Genomic DNA, 23,337 nt, shown 5'->3' with positions numbered 1-23,337 from the left:
TCTACCGACATGACGACAGACGATATGATCGTAACGACAGACCTGAATTGCATCAGAACTGGCGAGATTTAAACAGAGCAGAGCACTCTCGTCACGATGAATTTGTAGAAGTTAGGTCTCCAAATCCCAATAACGACGCGCGCCAACAAAGAGACAATACGCAATGACTCACTCCGCTGGCAGCGACAATATGTACTTATGAAACTGACGACGCAGCTGCCGTAGCTAGTAATTACGTAAAAATGGAAGACATTAGGGACATTTTACTCCAGGAACATGACGTAAAACATAACAACATTGCATATCCTGTGATTCACATTACTGTAAATGACGTAAAATTTACGGCAGTACTTGACTCTGGCAGTCCCATTTCAGTAATTAGTGAAACAGCTTTTAGCAAATGCAACAAATCGAACGATTGCCCCACACTTCCGTTACGTAAGATTAAATTACAAGGTGCAATCTTTGGAAAAAGTGTAGATGTACGCCAACAAACCAATTTAGAATTCTTTTGCCAAAGCCACAGCTTCTCTATGAACTTTCTTATTGTTCCATTATTGTCGACGGAAATTATACTGGGAGTAGACTTTTTGAATGAATACAAAGCAATCTTAAGCTTTCACGATGCTGAAATGAGTTTAGAGAAAGAAGGTAAGTCAATAGCTTTGAAATTTGAAGACTGGCTCTCAAACCATGATGAGGAAATTAATCGGCTTTACCTTCTGTTAGATAACAGTTCGGAATTTTCTACGGAACTAGACACTAACAATCACTCTGCAAGTACTGACAGGGATGATATCGACGGCATGTTTGAAATTAATGAGTTAATTCAAAATAAAATTCAAACAATTGAGAATTGTAATGAAACTGATAGGCAGGACCTTTTTGAGATTTTACAAGCACATTCCACAGTTTTTACTCACAAAACAGGAACAATCAAGGGATTTCAATACCAATTTCGTGTTCGTGAGCATACTAAATTTTGTGTTAGACCATACGTAATTCCGGCGCATTATAGGGACCGTGTTAGAACAGAAATACAATCTATGCTTAATGAGGGCATTATTGAGCCTGCAGTAAGCTCATACAACAACCCATTACATGTTGTTGAGAAGAAAAATGGATCGATCAGGCTTGTTTTAGATTCGAGACAAATCAATACTATCATTATTCCTGAAACAGACAGGCCGCAGACGATGGAAGAACTTCTTCAAAATTTTAATGGTGTAAAAGTGTTGTCTTCCATTGATCTCAGATCCAGCTTTTATCAGATCGAACTTCATCCAGAATGCAGAAAATACACAGCTTTTCTTTGTTTCGGCGTTTGTTATCAGTTTCGCAAACTTCCTTTTGGTTTGAACATTTCTTTGGCAGCATTCATTCGCGGGTTAAATTCCATATTACCTGAGTTCTTAAAACGTCACATCACCTTATATGTGGACGATATTCTAATAGCAGAAGCTTCATGGGAACAACACAACCGCATCCTCAACAGTTTGTTACGTATTTTTGCAGAATCTGGAATTACAGTTAACTTGGAAAAGTCTGAATTCGGTAGGTCAAAGGTGAAGTTTTTGGGACATATTATTTCTTCTGAAGGCATTCAGCCGGATCCTGAAAAGTTAGAAGCAATCAGAGCCATTCCAGTTCCATCCACAAAAAGACAAGTCCGCAGTTTTCTAGGCCTCGTAAATTTTTACCGTCGTTTTCTGAATATGCATATTCTAGTTACACCAAAACTTTGTTCTCTCACTGGAAAAAATACTATTTGGAACTGGGACGAACAAGCACAGTTGGAATTCAATTCTTTGAAAGAAGCGTTACTTCACGCGCCAATACTAGCTCATCCAGATCTGTCACAAGATTTCTGCCTTAGTACGGATTCTTCTAAAGTCGGTCTTGGTGCCCACTTATTTCAAGAAGCCATAGAAAATGACACTACTGTTCAGAAAACCATTGCTTTTGCTAGCCGAGTGCTAACAAAATCTGCAAAAAATTATTCCGTTACTGAATTAGAAGCTTTAGCTATCGTTTGGGCATTTAACAAATACCGTTTCTTTCTTTCTGGTAAGCACGTAAAAGTATACAGTGATCATCGTGCATTACAATTTCTTATGTCTTCAAAATTAAATCATGATAGGTTAAAACGTTGGGCATTGTTTCTGCAAGAATTCCGCTTCACAATAGTCTACATTCCCGGCAAGGAGAACATTGTTGCGGACGCGCTGTCACGCGCACCGGCTCGGCTTGAGAAAAGTGACACAGAAGGCAACCTCGAGAAAAATTTCAGTATTCTTTACATTCAGAAAGTCGCCTTTGAAAACTTCATCACCACATCTTTAAAGGACATTGCTCATGAACAAGATAAAGATCCGATTTGGAAAGACATCAAAAGCAAATGGCATGAAAAGACACACACTCAGATTCGGCATTATTACCTGGTTAGAAACAACATACTCTTCAAACGCTGCACTGTTGATGACAAGCTATGGGTACTTTGCATTCCAGACGATTTTGTTAATAAGCTCATTTGGTACATTCATTTCAGCTACGCACATTTTGGCCCACGAAAATGTTATCATATTCTTCGAACGACTTGTTATTTTAACAATATGGAAAAGCGAATTCGAAGTGTCTTGTCTATTTGTAAACTTTGTCAAAAGGCGAAACCGTCTACTATCTCACATCGTGCTCCGTTGTTTCCAATTATTCCTTCTAAATTAAAAGAATTTGCTGCTGTTGATCTTTTGGGACCCCTTGTCAGAACATCGAATGGATTTTCGTACGTTCTAGTCGCTGTTGAACTTACTTCAAAATTTGTTTCTTTCACTCCGTTACGTAAAGCCACTGGACGGTCTGTATCCAACGCCTTTGTTAAAAAATTTCTTACGTGAAGTTGGACACGTTAGTAAAGTCATTTCAGATAACGGACCGCAATTCAGATCTGCTGTTTGGTCACGCATGCTTCGGAATCATAAAATCAAACCTGTTTTTATTTCATTGTATTCACCACATTGTAACCCGTCTGAACGGATTATGAAAGAAATCAATAAGCTTTGCAGACTTTATTGTCACAGAAAGCATCAGCATTGGGACAGATATTTACACTTATTTCAAAATGTGCTGAATGAAATGCCTCATGATTCCACTGCTTTACCACCTACTCTTGTACTGAAGAATGTAGAACCTCCGAACAGAATCAGAGAGCTTGTACCTTTCCCGAATACACGTAAACTTCGACACAAAGACATAATTGATTTGGCTCTTAAAAATATAAAATCTGCAGCAGACAAAAGGAGAAAACTACACGGTAAAGCAAATGCCAAGAAATTATGTATTGGTCAGAAAGTTCTCATTAAAGCTCATTCATTGTCACATAAGAAGAAACACTTGAGTCACAAATTCTTTCTAGTTTTCAATGGACCCTACAGAATCCGACGTATACCACATGATAATTGCGTTGAAGTTGAAACTCTGCGTACTAGGAAGAGTAAAGGTTTACACCACATTTCTCATGTAAAACCATTTATTGACAGATAATCTGCTTTTTAATTTAGTCTTTGCAATTTTCACTTCACGCTACTTGTACAATTTGTCACACTGAGAAACTGTTAACATGCAACAATGTTTGAAGTTAAATATCCAGTCAAGAACCAAGAGAAATTATTTAAACAGAAATTACGAATGCATTGTTATTGCGAACAGACGACACAGTGTAATTGTGTGTGTACATTCTTGCTTGTTAGTTGCACGATTAGAACATTTACCAGTACTGCTAATGAGATTTTAATGCAACATTTTGGTTTACTTGAAAATACATTTGGGATTTAAAGTACTTTCTGTGAGATTAAAGATGGCTTAGTATTTGGTTTCTTTGACAGCTACACGGTTATATTACGACACTACTAATGTGTGACACAATTTACATTGTTGCTTTTGCGGTGTTTCTGTTTTATATCTGCACAGTTTTTCTGTATTATTCTGGAAAGTAAAACATGTTTTAGTAGTAACTTCTATGGTATAGCTACAAGGAGACAGCCTTTTCTGTAGCACAACAATACGTTACAGCACAGTACTTTCTTCATCACGGCAATAAGCGTAATAAGTATGATATCTATACGCAAAGCATTTCACTTTGTTTATCATGAGGTCAGTACATTGACTTCTGCAGAACTTAGCTTTTGGAGGACGATAACTACGACACTTCCACAGAGATTATCTTCCAGCTAGACGCATATTTAGCGCTACAGGACACGTATTTGAGTGATTAATTTTGTACTAAAAACATTTATTTTCAAAGATATTTGAAATACAATGATACAAAGGGTTTTCATAACATATTTCATTCCATTCTTGTAATCTGTAACACCTGAGGGTATAATTACAATAAACCTCAGGGGGGGTACACGCCTACTTTGTGTACCATGTGTTTGGCAAGCACAAGGAGCCCTAGCTAATATGGTATTTGGTTATACAATTTAACACATCGGTACCATATTTCTCTAACACATAAATTACACAGCTATCTGATCATTTAACAGAGAAACAAACATCTTTTTACTACGTCAGTGACACATGTTTACGCAATTACAGAGTTGGATTACTTCACACTTAAGAAATTGTATTTTGTCTGTACTTTGTGAACTGTTCATATTTTTTCGGAACCATTGTGATACAATGAGAGCTTTGAATGATGTATTTGGTATGAGATCATGATTTTTAAAGTGCGTTTGAGGTAGATGACACTACTGAAATGAGCAGAGAATTTTCTTTAGGTTTTGAAATCATTGGAGGAAGCTACGACGTTTTTGACATTTGACTGAGGTGTTATGGTGTTATTTTTACGACGACGATGTGTATTATGCTGTTGAGGTATGTTTATGTCAATAAGATGATGCTATCATATATGAGGAATGTGATTACATGTTTATATGTATATGAATAATGAATAGAAGTTAAGGACTCTTGACTTGTAAAAAAAGGATGTTGGAAACCGAGAATCGTACTTTAAGAGTTTTGAAATGTGTGTGTAAATGCGTGAATGTATCACAATGCCGGCGAAAATTTTTTTGGACACTGTTATATTCATAAGATTTGGTTTCTACACATTTGCAACGCAAATTCTTGACCAGTGAAATATTTTTATATGAGACTGTCACTGTAGCCGAAACTGCTGTCGTAGATATTTCCGTAAGAAAGTTAAGTGACCACCTGCACATAATGCGTCGTGGGCACCCAGGTGTGTCAGACGCCTGGAGAACAAGCCATTAGTGTGAGTGCCTCGTCAGAAGCACAGGTAGAAAAAAAAAGAAAGGGAAGGCCATTGTCCGCGCTACTGACATCTCCTTGTTGAAAGCATACTGTGGAGCTCGTAATTTATGATATTTACTGAAATGCCTAATGAAACGATGAGAAACATCGCTCGCTGTATTGCAGTAGTTCGAGTAATCAAGATTTTTGTGAGGTAAGTGATTTGTGAAACGTGTAGTTTAATGTTACTCAGGGCCATTCTTTTGCAGGGATCTTTGATAGTCAGATTGCGTTGCGCTAAAGTTATTGTGTGTCACTATAAGCACAGTCGTGTATAAATTGTCTAAAGGGGACGTTTCAATATTTGCTGTGGTCTCTATTCTATCACGCAGTAGAAAAAAAAAAAGGTTCAAATGGCTCTGAGCACTATGGGACTTAACAGCTGTGGTCATCAGTCCCCTAGAACTTAGAACTACTTAAACCTAACTAACCTAAGGACCTCACACACATCCATGCCCGAGGCAGGATTCGAACCTGCGACCGTAGCAGTCGCGTCGTTCCGGACTGCGCGCCTAGAACAGCGAGACCACCGCGGCCGGCTATCACACAGTAGAACCTTCCTCCCTCCTTCCGAATGTAGTGGAGAGAACCAGTTTACTAATTCTATAGTATTTTAAAAAACCCAATCGAGTTTCCGATAGCTGTATTGCGCGCACGCTTGCGTTCGGTATGGGTGGACATCGTCGGTGCGGGTGGAGGCCCCTCTCTCCCAGCCAGGACGGGGCTATCTTTATACACACATCAAAAAAGTTTTGCATCACCCTGGTTCCCAGAACCCTTGAAGATAGGCGTTGACTGTGGATATTTTATCCCTTTGACTGTTCAGAGATGTCACTAAAACCGCCCAAAGATGTAAACAATCATGCATGATGATGATGGTTTAGATGGCTCTGAGCACTATGGGACTTAACTTCTGAGGTCATTAGTCCCCTAGAACTTAGAACTACTTAAACCTAACTAACCTAAGGACAGCCGGCTGGAGTGGCCGAGCGGTTCTAGGCGCTACAGTCTGGAACCGCGCGACCGCTACGGTCGCAGGTTTGAATCCTGCCTCGGGTATGGATGTGTGTGATGTCCTTAGGTTCGTTAGGTTTAAGTAGTTCTAAGTTCTAGGGGACTGATGACCTCAGAAGTTAAGTCCCATAGTGCTCAGAGCCATTTGAACGATTTTTTACCTAAGGACATGACACACACCCATGCCCGAGGCAGGATTCGAACCTGCGACCGTAGCGGTCGCGCGGTTCCAGACTGTAGCGCCTAGAACCGCTCGGCCACCCCGTCCGGCATCATGCATGAGCAGCGCCTATTAGACGGAGGGGGTCCTACAGCTGATCAGTTCTAGTCATTCCACCAGGATGGAGGTGCGCGGCTCGTGTTGTCAACCATGCCTAGACGGTCAATACCGCGGTTCGATCACGTCCGCGTTGTTACTTTGTGCCAGGAAGGGCTCTCAACAAGGGAAGTGTCCAGGCGTCTCGGAGTGAACCAAAGCGATTGAGTAGATATAGAAGGAACTGCCGATGACATGCCTCGCTCAGTCCGCCAAGGGCTACTACTGCAGTGGATGACCGCTACCTACGGATCATGGCTCGGAGGCACACTGACAGCAACGCCACAATGTTGAATAATGCTTTTCGTGCAGCCACAGGACGTCATGTTGCGACTCAAACTGTCCGCAGTAGTCTGCATGATGCGCAACTTCACTCCCAAGCCGGCCGGAGTGGCCGAGCGGTTAAAGGCGGTACAGTCTGGAACCGCACGACCGCTACGGTCGCAGGTTCGAATCCTGCCTCGGGCATGGATATGTGTGATGTCCTTAGGTTAGTTAGGTTCAAGTAGTTCTAAGTTCTAGGGGACTTATGACCACAGCAGTTGAGTCCCATAGTGCTCAGAGCCATTTCACTCCCAACGTCCATGGTGAGGTCCATCTTTGCAACCACTACACCATGCAGCATGGTACAGATAGGCCCAACAACATGACAAATGGACTGCTCAGGATTGGCATCACGTTCTCTTCACTGGTGAGTGTTGCATATTCCTTCAACTAGACAATCGTCGGAGACGTGTTGGGAGGCAACCCGGTCAGGCTGAATGCCTTAGACACACTGTCCAGCAAGTGCAACAAGGTGGAGGTTCCCTGCTGTTTTGGGGTGGCACTATGTGGGGCCGTCGTACGCCGCTGGTGGTCATGGAAGGTGCCGTAACGGCTGTATGATACGTGAATGCCAGCCTCTGACCGATAGTGCAACCATATCGGCAGTATATTGGCGAGGCATTCGTCTTCATGGTTGACGATTGGCGCCCCCATCGTGCAAACTTGTGAAGGACTTCCTTCAGGATAACGTCATCACTCGACTGGAGTGGCCAGCATGTTCTCCAGACATGAACCCTATCGAACATGCCTGGGATAGATTGAAAAGAACTGTTTATGGACGACGTGACCCACCAACCACTCTGAGGCATCTACGCCGAATCGCCGTTGACAAGTGGGACAATTTGGACCAACAGTGCCTTGATGAGCTTGTGGGTAGTATGCCACGACGAATACAGGCATGCATCAATGCAAGAGGACGTGTTATTAGGTATTAGAGGTACCAGTGTGTACAGCAGTCTGAACCACCACCTCTGAAGGTCTCACTGTATGGTGGTTTTCATGGGCAATAAAAAGGTCGGAAATGATGTTTCTGTTGATCTCTATTCCAATTTTCTGTACAGGTTCCGGAACTCTCGGAACCGTGATGATGCAAAACCTTTTTTGATGTGTGTATTTAGCGCTAAGACCTATTTGTGACGGAAATTTCATTTATTGATCTGCATAATGTTTGCTTGTGATACTCAAACGTTGAAAATATATTTTATTCTGAAGAAGGATCACCATGAAGTAGAAGTGAGTCTTTAAACGATATATTTGTCTCCTGTAAATTGTTAGAAAACTAATTTGGTAGGGTAGTGTAGATTGATTATTTCACTCTATGTTTGATATCGATATTTCTTCAGCTTTCCCTTTGCCTCCAACATTAGTTAACAGGAATACAGTATTCTGAGGAGAGATGAAAACCTCCATCTTCGTATTTTGGAGACTCTGGTTCACACTGACAAGTAGGGAGTGGCTTCCTGAGACAGGCAGAGACAGGAAGTGAGTCTGGAATTTACCGATCAATAGAAAGCTAATACTTGATGCTTTGTTTGGCGGCCGTGAGGTCAAAGGAGGTCGATGTCCGGTCCGTGGTCGATGGTATTTAGTAATTTGATCTACAATCAGGGTATTGGGCTGTTTTGACCTTCGTGACGGCGCAGTTATGATAGACACAAACATGGGAGACCTCAAACAGTGGCTACTATACCGCACTTCATCCCATTCCCTGGTGATTATAGTTATTATGTCATGGGGAGCAAGGGTGGAGGATGGAGTCATGAGCCTACCCAAGGGGGGAACCCCATCTCCTGCAAACTAATTAAATGAAGGATATGTATCAGTATATTATTGACTTTGATTTGAATTTCGTGTCGAGAGATCCTTCCTCTCCAGCACAGAGTGAGTCTTTTTTTTTTACCAATTTTTTCTCGGATGGGTGGGGAGGGAGGGGGCGATGGGTAGGGGATGGGACGTTCTCTGGTAATGGCGCTGTGCACTAGCTCAGTCGGTCCCTGCATGTCAAGGTGAGTGCACATATGAAAATTTTCCAGTAAGGCGACACGTCCAATCTGTAGCAGTGTAATTGCATAATTAGGACATGTAGCTGCTGGACGTGAGCTTTTCCCACCAGATAAATGTGAAATCCAGTTCCTGCAAATTGAATTTTATAAATAAGCAGTATATCCTGTGCTATATAGTTCAGCTTCCTCTCATGAAACCTTCCTCTCCAGCGCAGTTGGCAGCTTAGAGCTCATGGCGGAATCCATTCTGTCAGGCATTTGTCTTGGAAGGAGTTCATGCAATTTTGTTTGCGGCTTGGTCTCTGATGTCAGGTATCAAAGGGTTACCGACACCTGATGCCTCTGAATGGGGCTTAGAGTGACATCTGGTCTGTCAGCCCCAGGGCCCGAGTAGACACTCTTGGACAATGGCGCATGGCATGGCCGCTGATGGACGAGTAGCTTTACAAGACCCTGAGCGACCTGCACCGTGCAAACTGGTGTTCTGTGGGGACCAGTGGACGGCTGACAGTGCATGTTTCGTCATAGAAAGATTTTTAACAGTGTAATTACGTGTGATGGATGTTTCGTGATGGTATTCCTTGAGCGATAGGGATGAAAAAGTACTGCAATTGTTTAAATATTCCATATATCGCCTTCTAACCGAAAATTGTTTAAATGAATAGTATTACACACATTGTCTAAATTGTTTAAACAATATTCCATAGACTGCAATCGATTTCCCTCCAAATTTCCGATCAACTGTGTCTTTTTCCCGCCAGATTTCGGTTTTGGGTGGAAGGGGAGGGGTGATTTACCAATTGGGGGGGGGGCTTTATTAATTGATTGATATAATTAATTAGTCAGTCTGACATCGAAGATGTGCTTGTATTGGTGAGGGGAGTTTCAGAGTAATGGGGTAGGAGGAGGGGGAGAGGAGGAAGGGTAGGTGGATTGGTTGGGGAACAATATGTTAAGGACCTGTCAATCAAAAGGAAGGATTATTCCCAGGGGGTCATAATTCTCTTAGCAGAACAATAGGTTAAGGGCTTGTCAATCAAAAGAGAAAAATAGGTTTGCCCCTGAATGTGGGCAGCCACACTAACAAATTGTCCCCCTACTTTCGATCCCAGCAAGACTGTCAATCTTTCAGTAGATGCTGCATCTTATGGCACTAGTGCAGTGCTGCCACACAGTCGGGTCAAATAGCAGGCCAAATGCGTTTGTGTGAAAGTAATTGACCAGGGCCCAATACTACAGCCAATATGAAAAGGAGGTGTTGGCTATCATTTATGGGGTCATGCACCTCTATGAATACCCGTACGGCCTCCGCTTTTCTCAGGTTACAGACTTCAGACTATTGACGGCTCTGTTCAGGTCCTCCCAGCCTGTCCCATCATGTACAACACATAAGTTACAATGGTCGGCCCTTCTCTTGTCCAGTTACCAGTACGAGGTGTCATACTGGCCTAATACAAAACACTCCAACGCCGACCTCCTGTAGAGGCTATAGGGAGCCTTAATGGTGCGTTTGATTCCTCTGAGACCTCCTGTTATTACACTGATTCAGAAGAAACTGGGACTTCGGAAGGTTTTTCAGTCACCTTCAGCCATGTGGTGCAGGAGACAGCATCGGACCTGGAATTGCAGATGGTGCTCGAGTTTGTTCATTGTGGGTGGCTACAGAGTCTGGAGGAGATCCGTCTTCCTGTGGTTCATCTGATTTGCTGAGCGGTGTGCCATCTCTGTCCAGACAGGCATCCTCCTGATGCACACCGAAAGTGGCAATTCAAGAGTCTTGGTCTCGCAGTCCTTCCAGCTGGAAGTTCTTCAGTTGTTGCATTAAGTACATTGGGGTATTGTCTGCACCAAGCAGTTGGCAAGGCGCCATTGTACACAGCCAGGAATAGATCCACAAACAGAGGTCGTGACTTCACAGTGTGCAGTGTGTGCAGAGTATAAATCTGCTCCCCTGCAGTGGTACTTTGAGTTGCCCTGTCCTGATGGAACTTGCCATATCCTGCACATTGATTTTGCTGGCCCATACAGGAACACACGATATCTAGTGGTTGCCAATGCTTACAGCAAGTTTCCCTTTGTTGTGTCCACCCCAATAGCTGAATGGTCAACCTGGGTTCGATTCCCGGCTGAGTCGGGGATTTTCTCCGCTCAGCGACTGGGTGTTGTGTTGTCTTCATCATCATCTCATCCCCATCCGGCGCGCAGGTCGCCCAATGTGACGTCGAATGTAATAAGACCTGCACCAAGGCTGCCGGACCTGCCCCGTAAGGGGGCCTCCAGGCCCATGACGCCAAACGCTCATTTCATTTTTTCCCTTTGTCGTTCCAATGAAGTCCACCATACCACACCGCACCGTATCAGTTTTTATGTTGATTTTCTGCATTGGAGACTTACGTGAGTTGACAGTGTCAGATAATGTGCTGCAGTTCAAGTCTCGCGAGTTTGAATAGTTTTGTGCAGACAGTGGTATTCAACATGTCCTTACAGCAGGAAATGCGCTGTATCTGTGATCAAAAGGGGGTGGTAGAATCTCCCAAGTGGATTGCCCAAAGCTGGTTCTGATACCGCCTGTGCGACCCTGACGGACTGTGGATGACGTGAGTGCGACGAACAGCACTTCAGATACCATACCCCGTTCCCGTCTACGACCCCTGCCAAACACACGAAAGAACACTGGTTCCCGAGGCCAGAACTGTGATGCAGCAGCAGGGACATGAGGTCTCTGTCGCGGACGTTCCAAATGGGGTAGAGGCATATGGCGTCGACCATGCAGGAGCTCCACTGGCAACTTTGGGCAGGGAGCGATATGACGACAGATAATCTTTTAAAGACTGGTCCTGTGCGTGGGTGGCGCACACATTTATTCCATATGTGATTTGAAAGTACTTATGAGACGTTCAATTTTACCATTCAACTGCGGATGAAATAGCGCTGTAAGGACATGTTGAATACCATTGTCAGTTGTAGAGGTGAGAATGGGACACGACGGTAGAGTGAGTGGGTGGGAGGGGGGGAGGGGGAGAGAACGGAGTGCCGACGCAACTGCAACTGACGCCGCGGCGGATGTTTAGGGGGCAGGAATGCGGTGTCGTCGAATATCGAGAGCGGCGCAAGAGCTATCGACCACCACAGAGATACTGCACACCAATGCTATATCACGAGGCGCCAATGAGATGCTAAGAAGTAGCCATGCCTCCCATAGTTCTGAGGTGCCACCACCACGCCCACGCCCTGAAATAGCGTCGCCAAACGCCAAGATGGCACTTCTGTTCGGGGTCGAATCCTGCCCACTTCCAGGAAGTTCCTGTCTGAGTAACATCGTTGTCCTGACTACTTGTTGTGACACAGACCTTGTCAACTGTTGGCGAGTGAAGAGACTTCCGTCTCCTGTGAACTGCGCCTATGCGCCAACACTATTAGAACTGTGGCAACTAGTGTCTACAAATCCGTTTTCTAGTGACTAGTGAAGCCACTATATGGCAGTTGTGAACTTGCATCAATTCCGTAGTCATGGCTCATTTAGAGAGCTCGCAACCAGAAGTCCATGTGTGACATTTCATAGCTACAACTGAGCCTGTCGAGCAAAGATAAGTTTGATTGTAATTAGTAAAGTATTACTTATTCAGAGTTTTCTAGTTAACTGTACTAATACTACCCACCTCAGTGTCCAAGAAGTCGGAAACAACAGCGTGTGTCTGCACCTGCATTGTATTCTGTCATCAGATCTGACGTACATCACTACCTATCCTGCTTTCCAGGGTGGGTAAGCCTCCGATCTCCACGTTCTGAGATGAGGTGACGGTGATGTCCAACACGTTGTCGGTTTCTCGTGGTTCCAGAGATCTTCAACGACTTTCTGTACATGCTCACGATGGCTGCATGCGACAACCGACCAGCTTCACTGTTTCCCAGGTGCCCGTTTCCAGGCACTGGGCCATAACAATCTGCCCTGTTTCAATGTCGCTTGTCTCCACTGGATTCCCCATTTAAGGGCTGTCTCGTCGCTAGAATAATTCCCAATTTGTCTCTGCTTCGCTTATATACTTTCCTTACTGCTTGAGATGCCCGCAATACCACTACACGCAACAAGCGGCTACACGGGTAGCAGGGGTTGTGTGGCGTGGGCTGGGCGGTTTTTTAGGTTAGATGGCCTTGGGCAAGTACAGAAAGGGCAACAACCTCAACGGGTGCGGGGCAAAGTCAGGACATGCGGGGACCAAGCAGCAATCGGTATTGTAATTGTAAACTGTCGAAGCTGCGTTGGTAAAGTACCGGAACTTCAAGCGCTGATAGAAAGCACCGAAGCTGAAATCGTTATAGGTACAGAAAGCTGGCTGAAGCCAGAGATAAATTCTGCCGAAATTTTTACAAAGGTGCAGACGGTGTTTAGAAAGGATAGATTGCATGTAACCGGTGGTGGAGTGTTTGTCGCTGTTAGTAGTAGTTTATCCTGTAGTGAGGTAGAGGTGGATAGTTCCTGTGAATTATTATGGGTGGAGGTTACACTCAACAACCGAGATAGGTTAATAGTTGGCTCCTTTTACCGACCTCCCGACTCAGCAGCATTAGTGGCAGAACAACTGAGAGAAAATTTGGAATACATTTCACATAAATTTTCTCAGCATGTTATAGTCTTAGGTGGAGATTTCAATTTACCAGGTATAGACTGGGACACTCAGATGTTTAGGACGGGTGGTAGGGACAGAGCATCGAGTGACATTATACTGAGTGCACTATCCGAAAATTACCTCGAGCAATTAAACAGAGAACCGACTCGTGGAGATAACATCTTGGACCTACTGATAACAGACAGACCCGAACTTTTCGACTCTGTAAGCGCAGAACAGGGAATCAGTGATCATAAGGCCGTTGCAGCATCCCTGAATATGGAAGTAAATAGGAATATAAAAAAAGGGAGGAAGGTTTATCTGTTTAGCAAGAGTAATAGAACGCAGATTTCAGACTACCTAACAGATCAAAACGAAAATTTCTGTTCCGACACTGACAATGTTGAGTGTTTATGGAAAAAGTTCAAGCCAATCGTAAAATGCGTTTTAGACAGGTACGTGCCGAGTAAAACTGTGAGGGACGGGAAAAATCCACCGTGGTACAACAACAAAGTTAGGAAACTACTGCGAAAGCAAAGAGAGCTTCACTCAAAGTTTAAACGCAGCCAAAACCTCTCATATAAACAGAAGCTAAACGATGTCAAAGTTAGCGTAAGGAGGGCTATGCGTGAAGCGTTCAGTGAATTCGAAAGTAAAATTCTATGTACCGACTTGACAGAAAATCCTAGGAAGTTCTGGTCTTACGTTAAATCAGTAAGTGGATCGAAACAGCATATCCAGACACTCCGGGATGATGAAGGCATTGAAACAGAGGATGACACGCGTAAAGCTGAAATACTAAACACCTTTTTCCAAAGCTGTTTCACAGAGGAAGACCGCACTGCAGTTCCTTCTCTAAATCCTCGCACAAACGAAAAAATGGCTGACATCGAAATAAGTGTCCAAGGAATAGAAAAGCAACAGGAATCACTCAACAGAGGAAAGTCCACTGGACCTGACGGGATACCAATTCGATTCTACACAGAGTACGCGAAAGAACTTGCCCCCCTTCTAACAGCCGTGTACCGCAAGTCTCTAGAGGAACGGAAGGTTCCAGATGATTGGAAAAGAGCACAGGTAGTCCCAGTCTTCAAAAAGGGTCGTCGAGCAGATGCGCAGAACTTTAGACCTATATCTCTGACGTCGATCTGTTGTAGAATTTTAGAACATGTTTTTTGCTCGAGTATCATGTCGTTTTTGGAAACCCAGAATCTACTATGTAGGAATCAACATGGATTCCGGAAGCAGCGATCGTGTGAGACCCAACTCGCTTTATTTGTTCATGAGACTCAGAAAAAATTAGATACAGGCTCCCAGGCAGATGCTATTTTCCTTGACTTCCGGAAGGCGTTCGATACAGTTCCGCACTGTCGCCTGATAAACAAAGTAAGAGCCTACGGAATATCAGACCAGCTGTGTGGCTGGATTGAAGAGTTTTTAGCAAACAGAACACAACATGTTGTTATCAATGGAGAGACGTCTACAGACGTTGAAGTAACCTCTGGCGTGCCACAGGGGAGTGTTATGGGACCATTGCTTTTCACAATATATATAAATGACCTAGTAGATAGTGTCGGAAGTTCCATGCGGCTTTTCGCGGATGATGCTGTAATATACAGAGAAGTTGCAGCATTAGAGAATTGTAGCGAAATGCAGGAAGATCTGCAGCGGATAGGCACTTGGTGCAGGGAGTGGCAACTGACCCTTAACATAGACAAATGTAATGTATTGCGAATACATAGAAAGAAGGATCCTCTATTGTATGATTATATGATAGCGGAACAAACACTGGTAGCAGTTACTTCTGTAAAATATCTGGAAGTATGCGTGCGGAACGATTTGAAGTGGAATGATCATATAAAATTATTTGTTGGTAAGGCGGGTACCAGGTTGAGATTCATTGGGAGAGTCCTTAGAAAATGTAGTCCATCAACAAAGGAGGTGGCTTACAAAACACTCGTTCGACCTATACTTGAGTATTGCGCATCAGTGTGGGATCCGTACCAGATCGGGTTGACGGAGGAGATAGAGAAGATCCAAAGAAGAGCTGCGCGTTTTGTCACAGGGTTATTTGGTAACCGTGATAGCGTTACGGAGATGTTTAACAAACTCAAGTGGCAGACTCTGCAAGAGAGGCGCTCTGCATCGCGGTGTAGCTTGCTCGCCAGGTTTCGAGAGGGTGCGTTTCTGGATGAGGTATCGAATATATTGCTTCCCCCTACTTATACCTCCCGAGGAGATCACGAATGTAAAATTAGAGAGATTAGAGCGCGCACGGAGGCTTTCAGACAGTCGTTCTTCCCGCGAACCATACGCGACTGGAACAGGAAAAGGAGGTAATGACAGTGGCACGTAAAGTGCCCTCCGCCACACACCGTTGGGTGGCTTGCGGAGTATAAATGTAGATGTAGATGTAGATGTACCACCAGGCGACATTCAGTATCGGGTAGGGCAGTGGTTATAATGTTTTGGTTCATCAGTGTATGATTTATACCACACCCAATAACAACAGCTTACCGATTAATGTGTACTTTATAGCATCTTCAGCTTGTTAAACATTAAGCTTCCTTTTTTCCAACATTGTTAAAAGGAAATCAAATATATTAGACGCCTGCCCTGCTGGAAGCCCAAATTGGAACACCTAATGGGTGTTAGTGAGACAAACTAGAGCAGTGATTTCATACCAAATCAAATCGTCAGGAAACTCACCTACACTGTTCACCTTAATAGCAGAATAATGGTAACAAATTCCTCATTAATTGCATCAGAATCTAATGGAAAGGCGTCCCCAAATATCGGAAGATGTAACAGTAATCGCAGTTGGTCCTGCACGTTATACGTTTCTTTGATGGCCTTTCGGAATGAACATCAGTATGAGTCCAGGAGATTTGACTATAAAGTGCATCATTCCGGATTTTGCAGCTAATTGTTATCTGAGATGTGTTAATTCATTTATTAACAAGCAGAGCTTTTCAGTCTACGAAGCAAGAACTGTATGACGTCAATTTAGTGTATCACACATACTATCTCTTTCCAGGTATTTTCTTTCAATACATTTCTGGGGCATGATAGAGTTATTAGGTGATACATGGAATTCGCTAGTTCGTGGATTCCTCTATTACACACTGTAGTAAATGACAGCATCTCTCAACAAATAAAATATCTAGGATATTAAATACAGATACACTGTTAATAGAGTGCTGTGGTTTATCCACACTTCGTTTACTGTACAAGGCCATGAAAAAGAAGGAAATCAGTATATAGCTTCTTGTCCATGATAATTTCATTAGACACATAGCACAAGCTCGGACACGGGAAGGATGACACAGGAAAGCAGCCATGGCCATTTAAAAGAAATCGTAAAACTGTTTCTATTATCTATAAACCAAAATCATCATTATCTACAACATAGGAGCTGTAAAACTGAAACGAAACCAGGGTACAAAGATGTCAGGATTATCAGTCAACAACATATGAACAATTTAAAAATCACTCTGAGGACATAAAACTGGAAGGAAACAATGCAAGCTCATGACACAAATGAAAAATATGATTCATTAATTAATACACCAGTGGGCCATGTACTTGTAGTTTTCACGAAAATGACCTGTTAGGAAAGCACAGTCACAACAAGTAGTAGACTACCAAAAAAATAATACGAGACTAGATTAAAAGATGTCATTCAAATACGGACTTTGGACAAATATAAACTGGTCTGTAAGAAGTACGGGGAATCAATAAGGGAAGAAAAGACGAGTTCGACAAACAGGGTCATAACAAATTCAAATCGTAAAAGTAAAACAGCATGGGACATAATTTACAATGCAAGGTGTAGCAAAAAGACGGCAGATAACAGAAGTATTATAAAGTCAACGGAAACTAAGGACACCGTATTTACAGATGGAGTAAAAATTGCTAACATACTGGTACCCAATAACAATGTCATACATGTTATATTACAAAAATTAAAGTGAGAAAGAAAGAATAAAAGACCACAGCATCCTATAACACATGTACAGTCATCCTAATTAACGTTCGAGGAACCAGTGACAGAGCAGAAACTTAGAAAAAACCATTCATAACCAAAATCCAAGAAGTCTGCAGGAGGTGATGAAATATTTAATCGTATAATACAATAAGAGAAGGTCATTTGGATGTGGTAAACTGCTCATTAAAGGAAGGAGTGTTTCCAGAAATATTAAAAATAAGCAGATTAGTAACAATATATAAGAAAGCCAGCAGATTGTGTAAGGTGTCAGGCAAATCCAACACCTTCCATGAAAACTCTGACATGATAAGCAAATCCAGCAGTATGTCACATAGCTCCGAATAAACCGTGACAATAAATTAACCAAAGTAATACGATTAACGAGTGAGCAAATGGAATACCACAGACGAGCAAAGAATGCCTAAATGCATGTCATACCTTCCCACCGTGAAACAGACGCAGGTCCGAGGGGAGAAACGAGAACAGAAGCCGAGAGCAGAACCGTGTTAAGCTACACTCCTGGAAATGGAAAAAAGAACACATTGACACCGGTGTGTCAGACCCACCATACTTGCTCCGGACACTGCGAGAGGGCCGTACAAGCAATGATCACACGCACGGCACAGCGGACACACCAGGAACCGCGGTGTTGGCCGTCGAATGGCGCTAGCTGCGCAGCATTTGTGCACCGCCGCCGTCAGTGTCAGCCAGTTTGCCGTGGCATACGGAGCTCCATCGCAGTCTTTAACACTGGTAGCATGCCGCGACAGCGTGGACGTGAACCGTATGTGCAGTTGACGGACTTTGAGCGAGGGCGTATAGTGGGCATGCGGGAGGCCGGGTGGACGTACCGCCGAATTGCTCAACACGTGGGGCGTGAGGTCTCCACAGTACATCGATGTTGTCGCCAGTGGTCGGCGGAAGGTGCACGTGCCCGTCGACCTGGGACCGGACCGCAGCGACGCACGGATGCACGCCAAGACCGTAGGATCCTACGCAGTGCCGTAGGGGACCGCACCGCCACTTCCCAGCAAATTAGGGACACTGTTGCTCCTCGGGTATCGGCGAGGACCATTCGCAACCGTCTCCATGAAGCTGGTCTACGGTCCCGCACACCGTTAGGCCGTCTTCCGCTCACGCCCCAATATCGTGCAGCCCGCCTCCAGTGGTGTCGCGACAGGCGTGAATGGAGGGACGAATGGAGACGTGTCGTCTTCAGCGATGAGAGTCGCTTCTGCCTTGGTGCCAATGATGGTCGTATGCGTGTTTGGCGCCGTGCAGGTGAGCGCCACAATCAGGACTGCATACGACCGAGGCACACAGGGCCAACACCCGGCATCATGGAGTGGGGAGCGATCTCCTACACTGGCCGTACACCACTGGTGATCGTCGAGGGGACACTGAATAGTGCACGGTACATCCAAACCGTCATCGAACCCATCGTTCTACCATTCCTAGACCGGCAAGGGAACTTGCTGTTCCAACAGGACAATGCACGTCCGCATGTATCCCGTGCCACCCAACGTGCTCTAGAAGGTGTAAGTCAACTACCCTGGCCAGCAAGATCTCCGGATCTGTCCCCCATTGAGCATGTTTGGGACTGGATGAAGCGTCGTCTCACGCGGTCTGCACGTCCAGCACGAACGCTGGTCCAACTGAGGCGCCAGGTGGAAATGGCATGGCAAGCCGTTCCACAGGACTACATCCAGCATCTCCACGATCGTCTCCATGGGAGAATAGCAGCCTGCATTGCTGCGAAAGGTGGATATACACTGTACTAGTGCCGACATTGTGCATGCTCTGTTGCCTGTGTCTATGTGCCTGTGGTTCTGTCAGTGTTATCATGTGATGTATCTGACCCCAGGAATGTGTCAATAAAGTTTCCCCTTCCTGGGACAATGAATTCACGGTGTTCTTATTTCAATTTCCAGGAGTGTATTATGCAAAATGGACTCTGTGTCTTTCATTTTTCTGGATTTGTCTAAAGTTTCTGATAATCACCTGTGTAACTCTAAGTGGAAAAAGTACGGTATACGTGGACATGCAGTGGAATGGGTAAAATCATATGTTAGCAACAGGAAGCGGTATGTGACGACCTTAGACCATAAATACATATGGACTGCACACGGCCCTATCTCTCCCGTGTTAAAGTTTGAATCCAACATGTGAATCATGTGACAGATGGCAAAACGTCGAGTTTCTGTCATTACACACTATGCAAAATGGTGCAGATAATTAATTTGTAGCTGAACTCAAGCACTGATTATCACAACTGAACGACTTGCTGCACTAGTATTACAGATGTAGTGGGACAGTTAACCTAATTTCTCTGAAATTCTAAATATTAATGCGCTGGTTATCATTTTTATGTTTGGTCAGGTAACAAACAGTTTGAAACATCGTACTGAAAGATCTTTTCTTTCACAAGCAACATAGTTGGAAGCGAAATATCACTTTGGCACGAAGCATATTGTTTTGTGCCGATACCTCAACAATATATTTAAAATGCTTTATAATGCTTCAATATAAACGACATCCATTTCTATCTATTATTTCCGATTTGTACCAAAAATAAGCGTTTATATTTTATCGTTTTTGGTTAATCCATTACAGATACAGCAACAATACCCACTCAAGAAGCATAATATATTAGACAACAATGATTATAGAGAATGCACAATGAGTTACATTTATTTACGTTCACGGTCCATTATCAGTCCCTGTACCACTTATCAGTCCTCTGCAGGTCTTCCTGCAATTCGCTGCAGTCTTCTGACTTTGCTGCCTTCTGCAAGACTCATGGAGCTTCCGATATTATCCACTAGATCATTTGTATATTGTAAACAGCAGTGGTCCTATCACACTTCCTTGAGGTAGTGTTGTAACTACCTTTACCTACGTCAATTTTGTTACATTAAGAGCAACATGTAGAGTTCTATCTGCAAGGAAGTACTGCGCAAGTATCAGTCCTAGTCGAGGGAAAGGGAAATTTTCTCAAAATTCAATGAAGGCGTAGTTGGGCGATGAAACCTGTGGCCACTGGCAGAGTGTGGTATCAGTCGACATCCAGCGGGCCAGGCAAGGTAAACATGGCACTCACAGGGGCGGAGCTCGACGGTGGTATTGCACGCACAATTTGTTTTGAGTGGAGCAACGACGAGGCAGGAAACTGCAGTGTTGCTTTAAGTTATTGCGATGTATGAGGCACTAGAGCAGAGCCAAGAGTGGCGATTTGTAAGTGGCTGACGTGTGGAAATTTATCCCTTCCATAGTTTCTGTCTCTCTCTGACACTATGTCAGAAGTGAGGGAGAACCCAATATAAATACACGGGCAGTTTTAGCTTGGGACAGAATGTGCCAGGTCAGTTGAGCATCGGGACGGACCTGTGCTGGTCTACGCTTGTAGGGGCCAGTCTGGCAGCAATATTATAAGTATTCTGCATTAACTTGTACTTTGCTTCTATGTACTTGTTCGGGCTATATTCTGCCTCCGGGGACACAACACTGGGGCGGGACGGAACGGCAGCCTGGAATTTGGAGATTGAATGGTGTGTCTGAAAGAGGGCAGTGGCAGCGGTCTGCAGCGGGTCCAGGAGGGGCTCGGTTCCACTCGAGTCTACGGGGCAAGTTCGCTTCCCACCTGGCGTACTGGGGTCCGGGCAAGGCGTACGCTGCGGGAGGCGCAGCAGCACTGCAGCAGCGCCAGAGTTGGCGGCGGGTATTACCATCTGGCAAGCACCACTAGTGGCAAGTTGCGGCACAGCATGCAGGAGGGCCCAAGGGCTACCGGTGACCAGTAAACCCACCTTCATCCCATGGTCGGACAGAGCAAGCCAAATGGGGCAGAGGGGCGGCGAGGACCAGGGACTGGAGCAGTCTCCGGAATCGTGGGCAGCAGCGTGGAGCAAGTGACAACGCATTGCCAGGCGCCCGACTTCCAGCAGGGCGGCCTTGATGACAGCACCAGCAGCGTCAGCATACCAGGAGTCTGCTGAGCCGGCTGGACTCGCAGGACAGCACACGGATGGCATGCCGACACTACACTTCACCCATTGAGTACTGTAAATTATCGGAATAAACGAATGTTACCAAATACCGCTGTATCACTCTGCACTGCCCCTTGACGCTCTTGAACTTGCTCGGCCTCCTGACAAAATACGGCATAGTGGGTCCCGGCTTCAGCTCTGCCATCTGGAGTCCCAAGTTCGACCCCCGATGCCGCAACAGAAGTCTTGAATATAATCACAAATCTGGTGCGACACTTGGTAAACTCGTATTTTCTTTTCACTAAAGGACAATGTGGAACTACACTGCCTGAAAAACACTGGTACACCCCTTTAGAGGTTTCCTAACCCCCCCCCCCCCAAGAGTTATTGTTGCAACAATGCGTATGGAATACATGAAATAATTACATTTACAAACCAATAGCAAAAGCAGTTGTGAGGTACTACTGTCGACCCATAATGAGACACCCATATTAGTCTGTGGCCATATTAGTATGTGGTGTAGCCTCCACAGCGGCAGTGCATGCTCTCACTCTGGCAATCAGCCGATTGGACAGATGGAGGTTACTATCCTGGGATACATTATACCACTCCTTCTCGGCCTGTTCACATAGTTCTGTAAGAGTTGTGGGTTGACAAATCGCACGAGTCACTTCTTGTCCCATTATATCCCACAAGTGCTCAATTGGAGACAAATATGGAGATCATTCTGGCAAGGGAAGTTGCTGCACGTCTTGCAGAGCACTTCTGTTTCACTGGCATGGTGTGGGCAAGCATTGTCGTCTTGGAGCAACACATCAGCTTTCTGTTGCAAGAACGGTAAAAGAACGGGTCTAACAATATTCTGCGTGTATCGGCGCTGGTTAGCGTCCCCTCCAGAAACATCAAAGGTGAACGACAGCTGCAGCTTATCGCATCCCAGACCCTAAGTCCTGGGTTTGAGCCAGTGTGTCTGGGACAAATGCACTCTATGAGACAGCGCTCACCACGCCTACGTTTTTTACGCAAGCGACCATAACTTGCGTGCAGGCAGAATCCGCTTTCATTGCTGAAGACCACGGCGCGCCATTCCATCTTCCAAGTGATCCATTGACAGCACCAGTCTTGCCGTGCACGTCGATGCTGTGGCGTGATTGGAAGACGGGCTAGAAGTGTGTGTGGTCCCACTGTTAATAATGGGTTCGCAACAGTTCTTGTTGAGACATGTGAGCTCACAAGCTCTCTTATTTGTGCTGTGGGATCTGTACGATCTGTCACTGTTGCCCTAACAAAACGACGATTGTGCGGGCGTCTGTGCTGGGTGGACGTCAGTAACTTCGTCTACAGGTGTGAGAATGTTCATGCGGCCACTGATACCACCATGGTTGCACATCTGACGCTGCACATCCAACTTGTGTGGCAATTCTCCGAAAGGAACATCCTGCCACTCTGAAGGCCACAATTTGACCCCTTTCAAGCTGTTTTCAGTATCCATGATGATTTTTATAGAAGAGATTTTCATTCTCCAACTATGTCAGAAAATGTGAGCATAAAACATGTTCCATATTGACGTCAACGATATAGGTGTATAATTATGTGCATCTGTCCTACGCCTCTTCTCAAAAACGGGAATGACCTGCGCTGCTCTTCAGTAATCAGGCATCCTTCATTGCTCCAGCAACCCACAATAAGCTACTGCTAGAAGGGGAGCAAATTCTTTCGCGTAATCTCTGTAGAATCTTACAGGTATCTCGCCTGGTGTAGATGCGTTTCCAGTACTAAACAAATCTAG

Source organism: Schistocerca cancellata, chromosome 4, assembly GCF_023864275.1.
Source record: "Schistocerca cancellata isolate TAMUIC-IGC-003103 chromosome 4, iqSchCanc2.1, whole genome shotgun sequence".
NCBI classification, from domain to species: domain Eukaryota; kingdom Metazoa; phylum Arthropoda; class Insecta; order Orthoptera; family Acrididae; genus Schistocerca; species Schistocerca cancellata.
This window is presented reverse-complemented; position numbering follows the sequence as displayed.